The sequence below is a fragment of the Sphaeramia orbicularis genome, chromosome 17, assembly GCF_902148855.1.
Source record: "Sphaeramia orbicularis chromosome 17, fSphaOr1.1, whole genome shotgun sequence".
NCBI lineage: Eukaryota > Metazoa > Chordata > Actinopteri > Kurtiformes > Apogonidae > Sphaeramia > Sphaeramia orbicularis.
The window spans coordinates 26,222,585-26,239,014 of NC_043973.1; the positions used below are offsets into that span (position 1 = coordinate 26,222,585).

Below are 16,430 nucleotides of genomic sequence, written 5' to 3' on the forward strand. Positions count from 1 at the left end.
AATGATTAAGATGTGTACATTTCTGTGCCAGCTGTGGTGTATCTCTGATTTTAAGTGGCACAAATATTTCCTCCTGCTTCACTCTCATTTCCTTGTTTCTACGCAAAACAAGTTCAGACAGGAGCCTCCAGCAGGCTGCACTTTTCAGTCCGCCCAACTGAATATTCATCCCTCCAATCACACACAAACGCTCCTCATAATATTACTGTACACTGCTGTGGTATTCACCCAGTCTATCGCTCACTCCACCGCTCAGATGTGCTTCTCTGCGATCTATTCTAGTCCTGCATCTATGAAAACGCTGCTGCCGCCCACATGAATCTGCTTTTCTGCACAGCACATGTTCAGTGCTCACATAGTACATAAAATCACATCTGTTCATCGTGAACATCAGAAGCTGCTGTGTCATCCTTTCAAATCAAAGACTATTTTATCTTTTGACTGTTAAAAACATAGTTGCTATGTTGACGATATCAGGGGTTCAGAATGCACTGTGGAACATTTTATCACACACCCATAGAGATAATTCTTAAACAGGACACAAAGTCTAATAAATTTGTCTTGGCTGTTGCTTTAGTCGGACACACCTTTTGAACTTTAGTTGTGTGATGCTGCTGCTGTTCAGTCATTGATGTAGACTTCATGAATGACACGTAAGATAGTGTCTGCTTAGTAATTTGACTGTGTGTAAGAAGGGGATTAAAAGGGACTTGCGTTGGCAAATGGCATAATTCAGGCATTCCTGTAATTTAACATTTCCCTTATTATCTCAATTAATCTTGCTCTTTGAAGAGTGTGACACAACATTAATCCCTGGATCTGCGCCAAAATGACTGAGGGTTGTCAGTTGTAAAATAAGCGCATGCTTTTTAGGTGCCTAATGCACATGTAACATTTGTTGAATAAGGATTTGCACAGAATCCACACTGCCCAAAAGTTGGCAAATGTCATAGAATAATATTTGACCCAGCATTGTGACACAATTATCCACCTGATTATCTTTTGCAGCTTTGCTCTTCTGTGACCTTTACATTTTATTTTTAATGGACTTCCGAGCTGGCCTTCACTGGTGGAGTTTTTGCAAAGTTTGTCTGAAAGCATCTATTTTTAACTTCCAAATATAAGATTCAATTATTGAGATTTATATGCGTAATACAGACATCATTTTAAATCATTATTCCCTCCAGCCAGGTAATACTAAATGATATGGCAGACTGAATGAAATTATATGTATAATGGGCATATTATGTTAAAAGTTAGTTATAAAATAGGCCTAGGGTGTCTTAAAAGAATACTAAGCGATCAAAATGTTCACTTGATGGAGAAATATACTCGGTCCCTTTTTCCCATAACTGGGCCTGGGCCTCTTTGGTATTCTGCATAGTTCATTTAGTTATTTGTTAAATAGGATACATTGTGTTCTTTAATTAACTTGAGTAGTACTAATGCAAACTTGGAGGCATCCGCTTTAATTTTCAGAGAAGAACAAATATTTTATAAACAATATTTACCTGTAGATGTTTGCCGATGTCAGACATGAGTCATTGTCATTATTTTTGCATTATCTGCTTTATAAAAGACTGATATTTGGACATTGTTGCTGTATGCCCTCTGTCTTTAGTGGATGTCACATTTGCTGTAAGAAAATTCTTGATACCATTAAACAGGAGACGCTTCGGTTAGCACCATTGGTTAAAAGCAACGTTGAAAATGACTGATCATGTGAAAAGACCAGCAAGAATGATGAGGAGAAAAAGAATGAAGGGTTGTGAATGGCGGGCGTTGAATGTAAAATCTCCCCACTTCATTTCTGTCAGTGGCAGGCATTATTAATGCAGTGGTACAAATGAACAGGGCGACAAACAGGCGGGAGTCCCTGAAAGCTAATTAATCACTGACATACGCATAAAACAGACACACACCCATAAACTTACATAAGTGTGTTTGCATGCATGCGCTTTCCACCACAATTCTGTTCTTGCCTTTTTTTTTTGCGCATCCAACCCTCTCTGGCTTACCAATTAGTGTTCTCATCTCGCCTCTTTAGCCTTGGTATCAGAGGGAGGTGTTGTCAGCCCGCTCCTTTATCACCGCTCTCCCTTCATCCCTAGCTCTCACATTTCACCCTCCCATGATGCACTTCCCAGGGGGGTTGAATGCTAGGTGGGTAAGCTTAAACCTCTCCGTCTGGGAGGGGGTTATTGTACTGGTGCTTAAGATGACAATACCGTATTCCTTTCTCTGTCTTTTTTTTCTCCCTGCTTAACTCTTTTTAAGCCCCCCATACAATATAAGGTGCTGAATGTCTATCAGGGTGGTGTAGTGTGCTCCAAAAGCAGGCCAGCGCAGTACACAGGCCATCAGCAACAACCTAAAGTGACACTGTGATGCTGCTGATGAGCAACCAGTGTCATGTCCTGAAAGATGAGATTATATATATTTGACAGACATGATAAATAGTTACAGGGAATTTTATATGCAGAGTTATATAATCATTATTTCTTGTTTCATCATTCCAAATCCAGTTTATTCATACCATTATTTTTTTCTAAATACTGTCAGTAGGCTCAGTTTTATTTTATTTATTTTCTTAAAAGCATAATAAATATTATAGTTTCCATATGTAAGATGGGCGCATGCTTACATGAAGTTTATGTTGGAGTATGTTGTGCTAGGAGCTGTTGGTTGATTTTAACCAACTACAGTTGCCAGTGTTGCACACTGTTGCTATTGTAGAGGAGAAGAATAGAAGCATTAAGCAACTTTGAAGTGGTTGTAAGGATTTTTGCAGAGTAACTAATGTGGGTCCTCTACAACATGGATCCAGGCAACTGAGGCAGTATTGGAAAAAGGAATGGCACGCATCACATTTATGCACGTCACAGATGTGTGAATCTTAAATATTGAACATTTAATTCTTGTTTTCATGTCTGGGTTGTAAGCTTGTTAACATGCAAGTAAGTTTTAAGAGGGTGAAACCATTATTTTTCCTTTTTGCCCAACAAATGGCCTTTAATAGACTATTAAAATTGTCCTTGTCAGCACACAAACTGAGTAACTACTCGTTTCTCCGCTAATCTGAAGTTGCACTGATGCATGAATAACAAGTGTGAGTCATGGTTGTAGTCATTGTTTTCTATCCAGGCTCCATATGGTATGCTATATTGATTAAACTATAAGCTTACATACTGTATGTTGTAAAGGAAGTCGTATTAGCCATATGTGCCTCAGTCCTTACCGACATTAAATCATCCTCCAGGCAGAGCATCTATCACCACTGTTGTCATACATTGTTTGTTGGCCTCTGTGATCTGCTTTGATTGCCTGTTTACTACAGGACGGAGACCGCCTTCGTGTCATTGTGCATGCATTTCCTGTGTGCCGGTCTGATTATGTGTCCCCGTGTTAGTGAGAGAGCTGTAAGACTGAAGGCAAATGCTGCATCATTCATGAGTGTATGTGTGTGTGCGCGCGCGTACCACCCTGTGCCTGGACTGCAGTGACCCATAGCTGTCAACAGCATATCCTTGAGCATGATGGCACAGGCTGTGCTGAGGACACACTGCAGGGACCGCTGGCATGTAGAGGGCTGTGGGTGGGGCTACCGGGATGGGTGTGCCCGTCTGGGGCCTGGAGAGAAAGCTGTAAATGCAGAAGAGGACGGAGCAAAAAAGGACACTAATAGTACTGTTCTCTTTTCTCTTCCACTTTGGAGAGCCCAAAAAGACTTGTAATGTACAGAGTGGCAATCCTAGACCTCTGTGTGCTTCGAGTGGATATCTGAAGCAGAGGGATCCCCCCAGACATATTTCAAAAGAAGGCTATTGCTTTGTAAGGATGTGAAGACGGAGAGGTCAGGTCATGAGGAAGACAGGCTGGAAGAGAAATAAAAGCAGTGAGAAAGAAGGAAGTCTGGTAAACACCTGGAGATGTTACAGCCTGGCATTATCTACTGCAGGGAGTAGACGAAGGAAGACGATAAGTGGTGAAGTCAAAGAAGTGTAAGGTGGCTGGACTTCCTTGTAACTGTCTGAAATATTAAAATATGCACTCACACACAGCCAAAGCCTTTCCGGGCATAACCTATGTGTGAGCGAGCAAGCAAAGAAGAGACACATTACGTAACTGGGCACCCTGGATCCCCTGCCAGTTTACTATCACACAACAGTAACTCAGTTCACACGTGTGCAGGCTTGCTTTATTTTGTACGTGAAAACGCAGCCACCCATTTGATTCTCACGCATTCATGACCTGCTAGAAACTCATTATTTTCCTACATGAAAGAGCTATCATCTTCCACGCTGGTGAAGTCTGTCATGCATTTGAACTCAATCTATGCGGAGCAGGATTACATAAACAGAGGTTTTGACAGAGAGTACATCTTGACACTTTTGTTATGCAGATATTAAAGGGTTGCAGAAAGTGATTGAGGGCACCATCATCTTTTCTTATTTGGTTGAAAGGGGGAGAAAAGGGCAAGAAAACCCCGTTGATTAAAATGTATTTAATATATAGTGACAGTTTCATAATTTAAAAGAAATATCCTGAGCTGTAGAATATGGAAGGAAATTATGCAGGATTTAAAGATCGACTGCCATCACGCGTTTCCCTCAAAATTAGATTTTACTTGTTGAGTATTTGTTCTTTCTGTATTGGCATGTCTTTGAACATGGTCGATGTTTGTGAGCATTTCAAAGTGAATACAGCTGCATATGATGTATGTGGTCTTGTCATGACAAGGCTGTACTCGCTGATAGAAGCCGCACTCCCCAGTCCATTAACCATTAGTTAATTAAGATCTGTGGAATGCTGTGGTCTGGGGTCATTAAGTGTTCAACTGCACAACACATATCTATTGTCCGTGATCCAGACTTAGGATACCTACACCGCAGTTTGACAGGTTACCCCTTCTTCAAACTCTACTGCTGTCAGTGTCCAAATAGCAGGATTCTAAATGTTTGGACATCACAGGGTTTTGCCTCCACATTGTACCCAGGGAGTCAGCTCATCGGCATGTCTCGTCACCCCCTTACTTTTAACTTCCCATGCCATCCGTGTGCATTTGTGTAACCTTTTTTCTGTTCCACCCTGAAGCTGAAGCCGTGACACCGTGAGAAAGCTCAGTGAATCTCTGGGATCGAGACAAGTCAAATGAATATAGTGATTGTGATGTTTTGCTTGTAAATAAAAAGTTGTGTGGGAAGAGATGCAAGTCATCTCCCTGTTTCTGTTAAGAGTAGGTCATTTGTGACATTATTTTTAGTTTATTATGAAACTATGACAGGTCACATTAGAGGAAATGTATGAAACTTGTTGAAATTACTTGCAACGCTGTTGTTTAAAGACGTAAAAGAATACCATGCTTTTAATAATTATACAGTATATCCATATAACCACAGGTAGGAAGTAACAAAGTACAAATACTGTACTTTTCTTACAGATTTTACTTTTACTCCAAACATTTTAACACAGACATCTGTAAATTCTACCTCTTACAGAAGTATTGTTACCCACGCTGTTGTGTATTCGAGGGGGATTCTCGATTATTTTTTTCAGAATGTCCCTGGCACCTCTTTACAGAAAGACTTAGGAAAATATCAAAATAATGGTTACTGGTTAGAAACAAGTTTTTCATCCTGTTTAAACTGTGCCATCATCTACACATATAGTGTTTGTTTATTTTAAATATAATTTTTTAGGGCTGTCAAAATTAATGCATTAACACATATTAATCCATCATCATGATTATTGATTAAAATTTTAACACAATTAACCCATCTGCAGCACAGAATGACTCTGAACATCTCTGGCAATGCATTTCAGGCAGTTTGTCCATGTACAGATAGCGTTGTGCAAATGGGCAGTTGATCTGGTAGTGACAGGCAGCAGAACCAACCCATAAAGATGGAAGACACTAAACAGCATGTTGGCCCTCTGAATGGAAATATGAGGACAAAAAAAGCCCAAGATGGAACAGTTGTTTCAAGTTGTTTTGTTGAAACTATTGAAGGTGTTTAATAAACACGTTAAGTGCATATATAACTATTCCCTTCTTTCTTGAGTCTGTTTGCTCCTACAAAATGAAACAAGATTAATATAAACAATAAATGCTATTTAATTGTGATTAATTGAAATTTATCCACAGCAACCCTGTGATTAATCTGATTAAAAATTTGCATTATTTGACAACACTAATAATTTTACAAGAAAGTCATAGTTTGTGGTGAACAATGCAAAGTAACATCTAGTTTAGTGTGAAATGGCTCAGTGGACTGCATCTCTTGTTGCATGTGATAAATGTTTGACTTCATTCTGTAAAAGGAAGGTGGAAAATGTTAAGAGAGGTTAAAATCTCTACAATCTGGTCATGTTGGAATTTTAGAGACATCTTCAGCGACTAAACAGATTGGGAAGAAAGACAGTTACATTGATGTTACTTCTGCAACTTTTGGGTGTGTAGTCTTTCTGTTTCTACGCATTAATTTTCACAGTCTGATCAAATGTTTGTTTTACAACCAAACTGACTTTCTTCACTTAAAATTGAAAGGTTAAAAAAAGTTTACATGGTTTATTATCTCCGTATGGAAATTCAGTCTCTGCATTTTACCCATCCTAATACACACATGGTACCTAGCATTAGCATTAGCAAATAGTACACACAGTAGGAGCAGTGAGCTGTCATTGACTGCATGACTAACTCCAGATCTTCATCAGCATCGTGGTTAGGGCCACTCACAGGAGAATGAAACTACCAGTATCTGTTTTGTTATCAAGGAAACCCTGCATGATGCAGAGAAAATGTGTACGGTTAACACAGAACGCTGATAAATTATGGTGGTTAGTGTGATCAGATAATGTGAATGTTGATGTGAACTCAAAATACACATTATTGCCATAACTGCTTGAAAAGGACAGTATGAACAGATTGTGATTCAATGATAGGAGCAGCATCTGCCTGAACTTAAGGTTCTTGTTATTCTGCATCATAGTGTGCTGATATCAGTCTTGACATTAGGAGGACAAAGTGGATGGGATGGTAACATATTGAACTGATGGCCTCTTGGTGTATAGAGATGTTGACTAGACAAGAAAGGGAAGAAAGGGAGACTTGATCTCAGAGAAAAGATGTCCATTACAAGGAGATCTAAAAACATATGCATGATTTGAGATTGAGTAGCAGGTAGGAAGGTAGAAAATACTTCTTAATTTTACTGTGAGTACATTTCAGAGTTTGTACTTTTGAGGGAGGAAGTTCCATCAGTACTTCTGCATTCTGCGCTTATCTGTATCTGTATTTCTACTTTAGTAAAAAATTTATGTACTTATCACGCCTGCTCCTCTTCCAGAATCACTGCAGATATTAATTTCAGAAGAGGTAGCTGGTCTTCTCCTCTGGAGAGCCACACATTACAATGTGGCTTTGAGATGAGGGGGAATTTTTAAAAAAACAGGATGACCTTTATAAAAAAAAAAAAAAAAGATTGCACCGTCACACAATACCCCATCTCTTTGTCGTTACTATAATCTCATTCAGTTTGCAGCAATGAATAATTAAGGCAGCTTGTAATTAACTATATTTACCCTTTAATGTCTATTTATGCATGATTTTATACAATTATGGGATTTGTAGTTTTGTTGGCCCAAGAGAGTCGAGTTTCTGGGTTTGAGCAGTTTTAATGACGATGTTTACAGCCGACTGAGATTAGCTCATTTAGCCTTACAGCACTTTTCCCTTGTGTGTTTTTCTGCCCAAGGTGACAGTAAATGCCTGGAGGTACCCCCCTTATCTGTCTGTTTACCACATTGTTATGTATATATAGTATTTTTACCCTTTCCATTTTATTTTTTACTATTTCCAGTCTAGCTATTTTCTCCCATTGGGCTGTTTTTTCCATTCCCTTCCATCTTATAGATCCTTCTTTTATTCCATCCCCCATTCGACTTGCCTCAGTTCTTTCCACGCCAGCATGCTTTTACTGCAACATGCTAATATGGACCCTCATCATCTACAGTTTTATTTATTTAATACACGCACGCTCACCCACAAACATAGTAAATAATTCATTTGGGAGCTCAATACAAGCAACCTCGCAATCATGCTCAGATTTACACCCGTGCTTTCAATTAAATTGCCCCGCACACACAAGCACTTACTGCATACTCACTTACAGTATGCATAAGTAAACACATAGACACTTCGGTCCACTACGGTGACAACATTTGCATCCGTTCACAGACAGACAAAGAAGCGAAAACAATCTGTGTGTGTGCTCTAGCCGATCAGTTGGCTCGTGTTTTCCAATGTAAGGTTTCATAACACACACTCATTACATAACAGCAGCAGGAGTACAGCTCGGAGGAAGGGGAGAAGAGAGGGGAAGCACATAACTATGTACGTCAGCGTCAGACCCTTACTCTGACGGAGGGAATCACAGGGGACAATCTTGGTTTTCACACTCTGATTACAACATACTCGATTAAAAGCATTCGTAATACTAATCTCTCCTCTTTGTCTGCTGTATCTGTTCTATTTTTGTTGAATATTGATTCAATTATTTGATGGAGCATGATCGCAGTGCGGTGGGCACTGTGAAGGACAGGGTTGCTGATGAAAATGATATTTCACTTCACTTAAGGGCACATAATGCATTCATTTAGGCAGTGACGATCCGTGATTTATGCCCCTCGTGATGTGGCATTTTGTAGTTCCTCATTCTCTCTGTCAGGTGTGCGAGATGTGACTGCATATTTCTGCATTGTTCTGTATTTGTTTCTGTTTCTGAGTAGCGTTGCATGAGGGTAATGTGACCTGATGTGTGGCTAGAAGTGGTTTACTTCTATGCATTAAGTCATTCTTGAAATTAAAATTACAGAAGAGCAACTCTGTGCGCAAGTGGGTCAAATTCAAGAAAGAAAGGATAATTCAGCATTACAGAACACACCACAAATCCTCCTTCAGGTCATCCCTGTGCCAATATGCATCCCCACACTGCCCCTACTGGTTGTGAATGGCAATGCCTTGACCTGGTAAATGGACTTGTACAATGCCTTTAATAGCAGAAGGCTGTTTAGTTCCTTTCTCCCCAGGGGCAGAGGGTAATAATGGTTTGATGGGGAAGATATTGCAGGCTGCGACCTCATTTGGATTCAGGATGTGTTTCACTGGACCTGGGGTTGTTGTGCAGTGTCTGTGTGTGCGTTTTTTTTCTGATTGCGTCCTTCCTGGTGACATGCTTAAAACAAATGAGCTATAGGAATTTGAGGGCATCCATCAAACTATTAATTATCCACTTCAGCCTCATTCTGAGGTCGGAGGGACATCTCATGGTCGCCCTGGCCAAGGTAGCGTATTTGTCTGGAGCCACTGCTCTGTATGTGGTATCACCAGCTGAGAGTGTTTCACACAGGGGAAGAGAAGACGAAACATCACCTTGGCTTAGCTGTTTAAAGTGAAGGATGTTCAGTGTCAGAAAGAGACAGCAGCACAAAGTGTCACTCAGCTTTTCCTTGATGGAGTGGAAGCACATCTCGGCACTCTGGAAATGTCAAAGAAAAGGGATGACTGTTACCTTATCCAGCATTACTTGTAGATGTTGTTTTAGAGTGTCCCAGATCATTAAACTTCTGTACTGTGTCCCACACATTTTCAAAAAAATAAAAAAATTAAAAAAATTACACATTCACAGATGTGGCTTACTCATCTGAAATGCAAAATTATTTAATTGTTAATACTTTTTAAATGGTTTTATTAATTAAAGAGATAATGAGTGCTACAACATGAATAATTAGATTAATACTCATCTAAGTGAGTAGCTGCTTGTGGAAGCATCCAAACAACATTTGTTTTAAGGTAACTTTACTGTAGGATGCCTAAACTCACTGCTCTTAGGTTAACCCCTAAAGACCCTAGAAATACATATATTTTTGAATTGTTCTCTACTTTTAACCCTTTTATCACCATTTATTATATTACCCTCCGTATTTTGCATTTTTCAATGAAAATTATGTATATTGTGTTTTTAATTTACAGACTATGTAGATGTTCACAACAGGTCAGAGTATATTCAGAGGTGATTGTATAAAAAATTTGAGACAACAGAAGAAAAATCTTTGAGTAAGTGAACATAAAAACAAGTGTCCTCAACCAGTGCCATTTATGAACTTGTAGGGGTTTTACTAGCTTAAGACTAGCTACTAGAAGTTAACATGTTCACTATGGAGGCTCTGAACATCCAAAAAAAGACACATCTGATGCCAGTGCAAAGCTGAGAAACTACATTTGAATTAATTCAAATTAGGATTAGTGGTTCTAAAGTTATTGAACATTTTAGATCAGTAGATAGTTTTGGTCATTTGTAGCTGTTTAGGAGTTTGAGGGTTACTATAACTGATTTCAGTCAAATGTCAATAGCAAAAACATGTACATTTCTTTGGATTAGAAGAATTAAACTAATGTTCAGTTTCCTCTCATGCAATACAGCAGCAGAAATTATGAAAGTCATTCAAGTGCTCTCCCCCTTGTCCTTAGTTAATGTTTCGACTGCAGAGATTTTGTTGTCACTTAGAGTCTAGATATTTAAATATAATGTTCAACAGAACCCTGTCCATAATTTGCATGTTGTTACAGAGTTCAAGTTTAAGTGAACGTACACATGTAAACTCACGTGTCATGCAGTGTCACACACTGATAATGCACAAACATCTCGCTTATTTCCCATGCAAACACATACCTCGTCCTCTTATCACGTTTACACAAAGGACAGCTGGACACATTTCACACATCAGCACCTTCTTAGACCCAGAGGAGAGGCAGCCCCATCTATCACTAAGGACCTGTTTGTGTAAAAACATCTGGGAACTTTTAAAGAGGGTCTTTGTGGGATTAAGAAGTTACTAATTAAGCATCACTCTTTTCTGCGGCTATGAAATGATGGGGGTTTAAATGGCCTTGAAACCTGCCCTAAGAAATCTCTATTTATTGTGTTTTTCACTGCTGTACATTAACATGTAAGTGGTGTGGAAAGGTGCTGAGATGTAAGGCGTAATGTGACAAAAAATGTCGAACACTTTAGGTGAGTGCAGTGAGCTGTCACCCGTGATGGCCTTTGCCACCTTCCAGCAAGGCTCATGAACCGCTGCTGGAGCAGACAGTTGGCTTACCACAGCCTGTCACTTTGAATCTGAGTAATCACCTCAAGTCATCCACAGAGAATGAGAAACAGAGGGAGGAGATATGGTGAAACGAATAAAGGAGCTGGGCAATTTGGGCAAAGAGACGTGGCTGATCAGCTGTAGGAAGCACATCATTTAATTGTTGCAAATGCACACCTTTATGTAGATGCATTCTGACATTGTGTGCACGCATGTCAGTGTCGTCTATAACAGAAGGACGATGCAGCTATTTGTGTTGCAGAGTAACAGCTGGCCCTGCTCTGTCTCACATTCATTTCTCTGTCACTTCTCCTCTTACTATCCCCCAATCTAGTTTGCTCTCTATAAGCTAATTTCTCCAATATGTGCTTGATTATTTAATAAGTGCTATAGATCATTAGAGCGCCATTGTATAAAGTTTTAAAATGTGCAATCCCTGCAGTTTGGTTATTAATCAGATGCTAAGAAGAGATAAATCTTAAAAGGAACAGAAGAAGCTGATGGTGTAGATATAGGAGCCTGGTGTGGGCTTAGAAGCATTTATTCTCCCCGCGTCTTACCAACAGTACATCACATCTGTCACCGCCTATAGAATAAGAAGAATACGCATGCTCGTGCTCCACTGTGACTTATGTGGGTCATCGATGCCCTGCGGTACGGCATGCCCAGTCCTGTAGTGGAGGTGTGCTGATGTCAGGTTGTGTTTAGCAGGGCAGGGTAATTAACCAGGGACGTGTCCTTGTTATCACTAAGACGAACCAGACTAAAGAAGCATCGATTTGTTAAATGAGAGATAGATGGAGAGAGGTCAGCCTTTGGCGCTGATCACTAACAGTGATGGATAACATTGGCAGCTCGGTGTCTGGGAGGTCGCTTTGTCAATACGTGGCAGAGACATCAGCTGAGAACAGTAATACTGAACATTTCGACGTTGTTTCCCTCAGCCTCACTGGGTTGTGCTATCTAAAGATGCGCCATAAATTTAATTCAGTGTCCTGGGAGCTCTTGTTGTTGCACACGCTGTCAGTAGCAGCTGTTGAACATCTGCACGTTCATTCTCGATCTGTTATGTATGGTTCACAGGCTTTAAGTTGTGAATTAAACTGAAAATACTAAGCTCTGCTTGCATAAAGTATTGTTAAAGTTTTGAAAGTTTGTCATTAGCATGAATACGAATAGATAGCTGTACAGGCAAACTTACATTTTGTGTTGAAGGTCTGTCTACATTTTCTGACCACATTATCTGGATCGTGTCTGGTTACCTTCGGCCCTTGCTGCAGGGTATTGTCATCAGTTCGTCGTTCGTCTTTGGCATGGACCGAAGGCCGAGGGTTTTCAAGTGCGGGCACGTTATGTTTTTCTAATGTGTTTATTATTCAGCTCTGTTCACCTCACATCTGAGTTAATGTGCTGGTGAAGTAAAGTCATGATTGACTAATTATAAGCTAAGAAATTTAATCAAGATTATAATTGAAGATTTTGAAAACAGAATTAAAATGTATAACTGGTTTAAAAGTAAAACAAAGATCCAGTTGATGTTTGGTTATGTGTTTGTGTTCTGACTATAAATAAAGAGCGTAAAGGCTCTTTGGTCCAGAGCAGGTTTGTGCGTGTATGTCTGTGTGTATTTGAAGAGTCGGGGTGTACATAATCAGGTACCGGAGCATGGTGTGGAGGGGAAGCAGTATTTTCCTGAGCTTGGGGAAGAGGAAGGAAGCCATCTCCAGTAACCAACACACATACTGCGCACAGTAGTACTGCTGCTCCTACACACAGCAGGTCTAGGAATAGACCAGTGTCTTCTGTGCACACACACACACCCACCTTGCCGAGCCTTTCTGCTATTTTTAAATACACATTGTGCATCACCCATAGACTTTGGGATGACCACTGTGACTGACATCACTGCTGCTCAGAATATTTCTGGTGTAGGTGGCCTGTGGCTCGTACATCTGGAATGTACTGCAGCAGCTAAGATGCCTGTATGAAAGTCTGTACAACTTCCTTCCCCTACTGTTGCATTACCAAGACATCCAGGCTTTTTGGAGACCACCCTTGTAAACAGGATGCTCACGTGGGAGTCCCACCCATCTCCCCGCTTCCTACACTGAGCATTCCCATGGCTAGACTGATCGATGACCTCCCTCTAGCCAACCCACATCCATGTGAGGTGGCTATTAAAGGCAACACATCCATACAGGAGCAGCTTTCAGACTTCTTACCTATGGGGAAAAAAAATAAAATAAAAAAAATAAAAAATTACATATATATATATATATATATATATATATATATATATATATATATATATATATATAAAATCTATCTCCCACTCAAGCTGCCTCACTTGTCCCCCCATCTGCAAAAAAATCTCTTTTTTGGTCCATCAACATTCAGGGGGAAAAATTAGATTGATGCCCATATGGAGATGGTTAATCACTGTCACTGTGTCAGTGTGTGTGTATGTCAGAACGAGTAGGAGGAGGAGTAGGGTGCATGTGCTGCTGAATATGCTTGTGTGGGAGAGAGCAGGTTCCAACAAAGGCCTAAAAATAGTAGGAATATGCCCATGTGACATATTGAGGCTAAAAGCTTGTGAATAATTTGTCTAATGCAACACATACCCCCTCCCTAAGCTCAATCATGAAAATATGCTCCTGCTGGTTACCTCTGCCAGCGAAGTTGGAAGAGGGTAACAAGTCTGTTCAGGCGTTTTAGTCTGTTTGTCTGTCTGTTAACGAGACATCACGTAGATATGGAGAGAGCCATTGGTGGACAGAGTAGCTTTTCGTGGCAACCTGAAATGTATGGTCATATTTATAGTTATTCTGCACTTATATTTTCTCTTTATGTAGTTGGATGGGATCTACGATTAGATATTTTTAAAGGAAGCCTACAACTATAATATTCATACTGTTGTTATTCCCACCTTAGCAGGCCGAGTCTTAGTGTCAGTAGACTTTTTAGGTAAATACTATTTCCATTATTAGACTTATCTTGCTTATCTCATCCTCTTTATCTTGTCCTTTCCTGTTTCCCCTTTATGGAACTTTAAGCGTCATGTTTAGCTCATCTTATCTTCGCCACTTATTTGGAAGTGAAAGCAAAAGCTGACACGCGTTATATTTATGTGTTTTACTGTAAACCTGTTTTCTCAGTGCAAGGGTTTGTAGGTTAAGTTATAGGCCTTCATACAATTAAGATTTAGGTTGTTTTTTTTCATCTGTATAAAGTTTGTTTCATTGTTGGGATTCTGTGGTTGTGCGATATTTGGTGTAGTTACTTCACATTAGTTATCCGATTGATTCATGATGTGATGTTGTAAGGAATAGGGCTTGGTTAACCAGATTTGTAAAGGCTAAAATAGTTTATAGTCATGATGACGTTAACACAAACCCTCTACCCAAACTATGATCATAAAAAAACTGACAATTAAGGAGTGTTTGAACCACAAGTAAACCTTTTTTTTTCACACTTTTCACACTTTATTTAACCCATGCCGAAGTCAGGCAGAAATAGTATCATGAACATTGTGTCTGTGTTCCCAGGAACTTCATCCCACCTCAAATATAAATAAAAAAAAAAATACATCAGCTGTTGTAACTGATTGTTTGTGCACATCCCTCCTGGAACCACTTGTATGTCTGCAGACTAATCTCAATAAAGGGCGTTGTATGTCATGCCAGTCCTTATGGCATTTGGCGTGCTATACCTACGCATTTTCAACCTTTTGCATGTTATTCAACGCCAATTTGTGTCAATTTAAACCAAGATTTCCGGTTCACATAACCCTAACCCTAACCTTCTCTGTGTGGAATTTGACACATCGATTCAAGTTGGACAGGGGGCTAATAACGACATGAACATACATGCAGAAAGCTTATACTGCTTATAGATAACACGCCACTTAAAAGTGGTGTGTATATTTTTACGTCAGTCCTGATCTCACATTGTCTGAGAAAAATCAGCTTGCTCTTTTTAAGAAATGACTGGATCACTGTTAAAACTGAACATCAGTCAAAATAATAAATAAATCTTAATCACTGAACATCAAACTCAAAGTAATTATTAAATAATTGTGAAACTGAACAACACATGAACCATAAAAAATCTAGGAGAGAATTTTTGTCTTTCGAATATTTATAGTAAATCAAAAGTCATTATTGCTACTATCAGCAACAACATTGATGCACTGATTTAAAAACAAAGTCCTATCAGTCTGTTTCAGATTAATAACTAAAACCAACTTTTTACTTTCATCTAGCACCTGCAGTATACCACCCGACCATGTGCTTGTACCCACAACAAAACAAATAATGCCATTTGATAGCATTTCCTGTCGAGTGGATGGTAATGATGACCCAATTTCATTTCTCGCTGCGTACTCCACTAGTTAGAAGTGCAATATAAAACGTGTAGAGATCAACCGTGGAAAGGACAGGGACTTCGATGGAAATACGGTTTAAAAAACATTGACATTTTACAGTGTTTTTGGAGATGTTTCAAGAGATGTACATTAGTCGAGTCAGCTATTGTTTTCTAATGTTCTTTAGAAGTGTTGGGGTGAATGCTAAAAATACGATATGAACTGAGGTAAAAAGCTGCAGCTTTGTACATTGTACAGTTTTTGGTGTTTGGCAGAGGCTTGTGCTCTTTGCATGCCCTCCAGTTACATATGACAGTCGCTGCTGTTGAGGCATACCAAGACTGCTCACCTTCGCAGCCAAACATGACTTAAGATCAGCATGAAAAAAAAAATAGTGTGTTATGTTACACACTCAGCAAATATCCTCTTGCAAACTAGGCTATTGATTCTGCTGTGAACAAAAGATTAGCCTGTAGCATAGCGATAAGTTCAGGGCTGAGTGGCAAAAAAAAAAAAACAAGCTGAAAGTGGATTGCCAAAACTCTGTGTGTTGAAAAAGGTGAAATTTAGTCGTGAACTTGTTGCTGTGTGATATTCCCTTTGAGATAGAAATGATGTGTTTGTTTGTTTTTTGACCACAAAGCATCATTAGTAACATGTGGCCGGAACTGTCCTGGATTTAGAGTCAACATATGTAGAAAACCTGAATGATTCAAAGCCATAAAAAAAACCTGCTTACTCTACAGACTCCTTCTGTATTCTTTTAACCTCCTCCAAACCCCCTTTCGCTTTGAGTGAAATATGTGAGAAAAAGACATTGTATAGGCTGGTTTACAGCAGGCCACAGGATGTGAGATATTTTCTAAAGCTGTCACCTAGAAAAGAAAACTTTCTCTGAATCTGTTGACTGAAT

General features: G+C 39.5%; 1 protein-coding gene across 1 annotated transcript in view; it reads left to right on the top strand.

Annotated features, from left to right (window-relative positions):
* The window catches only part of phlpp1 (PH domain and leucine rich repeat protein phosphatase 1), a 46,158-nt gene that overhangs the window by 10,138 nt on the left and 19,590 nt on the right, over positions 1–16,430 (top strand). The window lies entirely within an intron of this gene.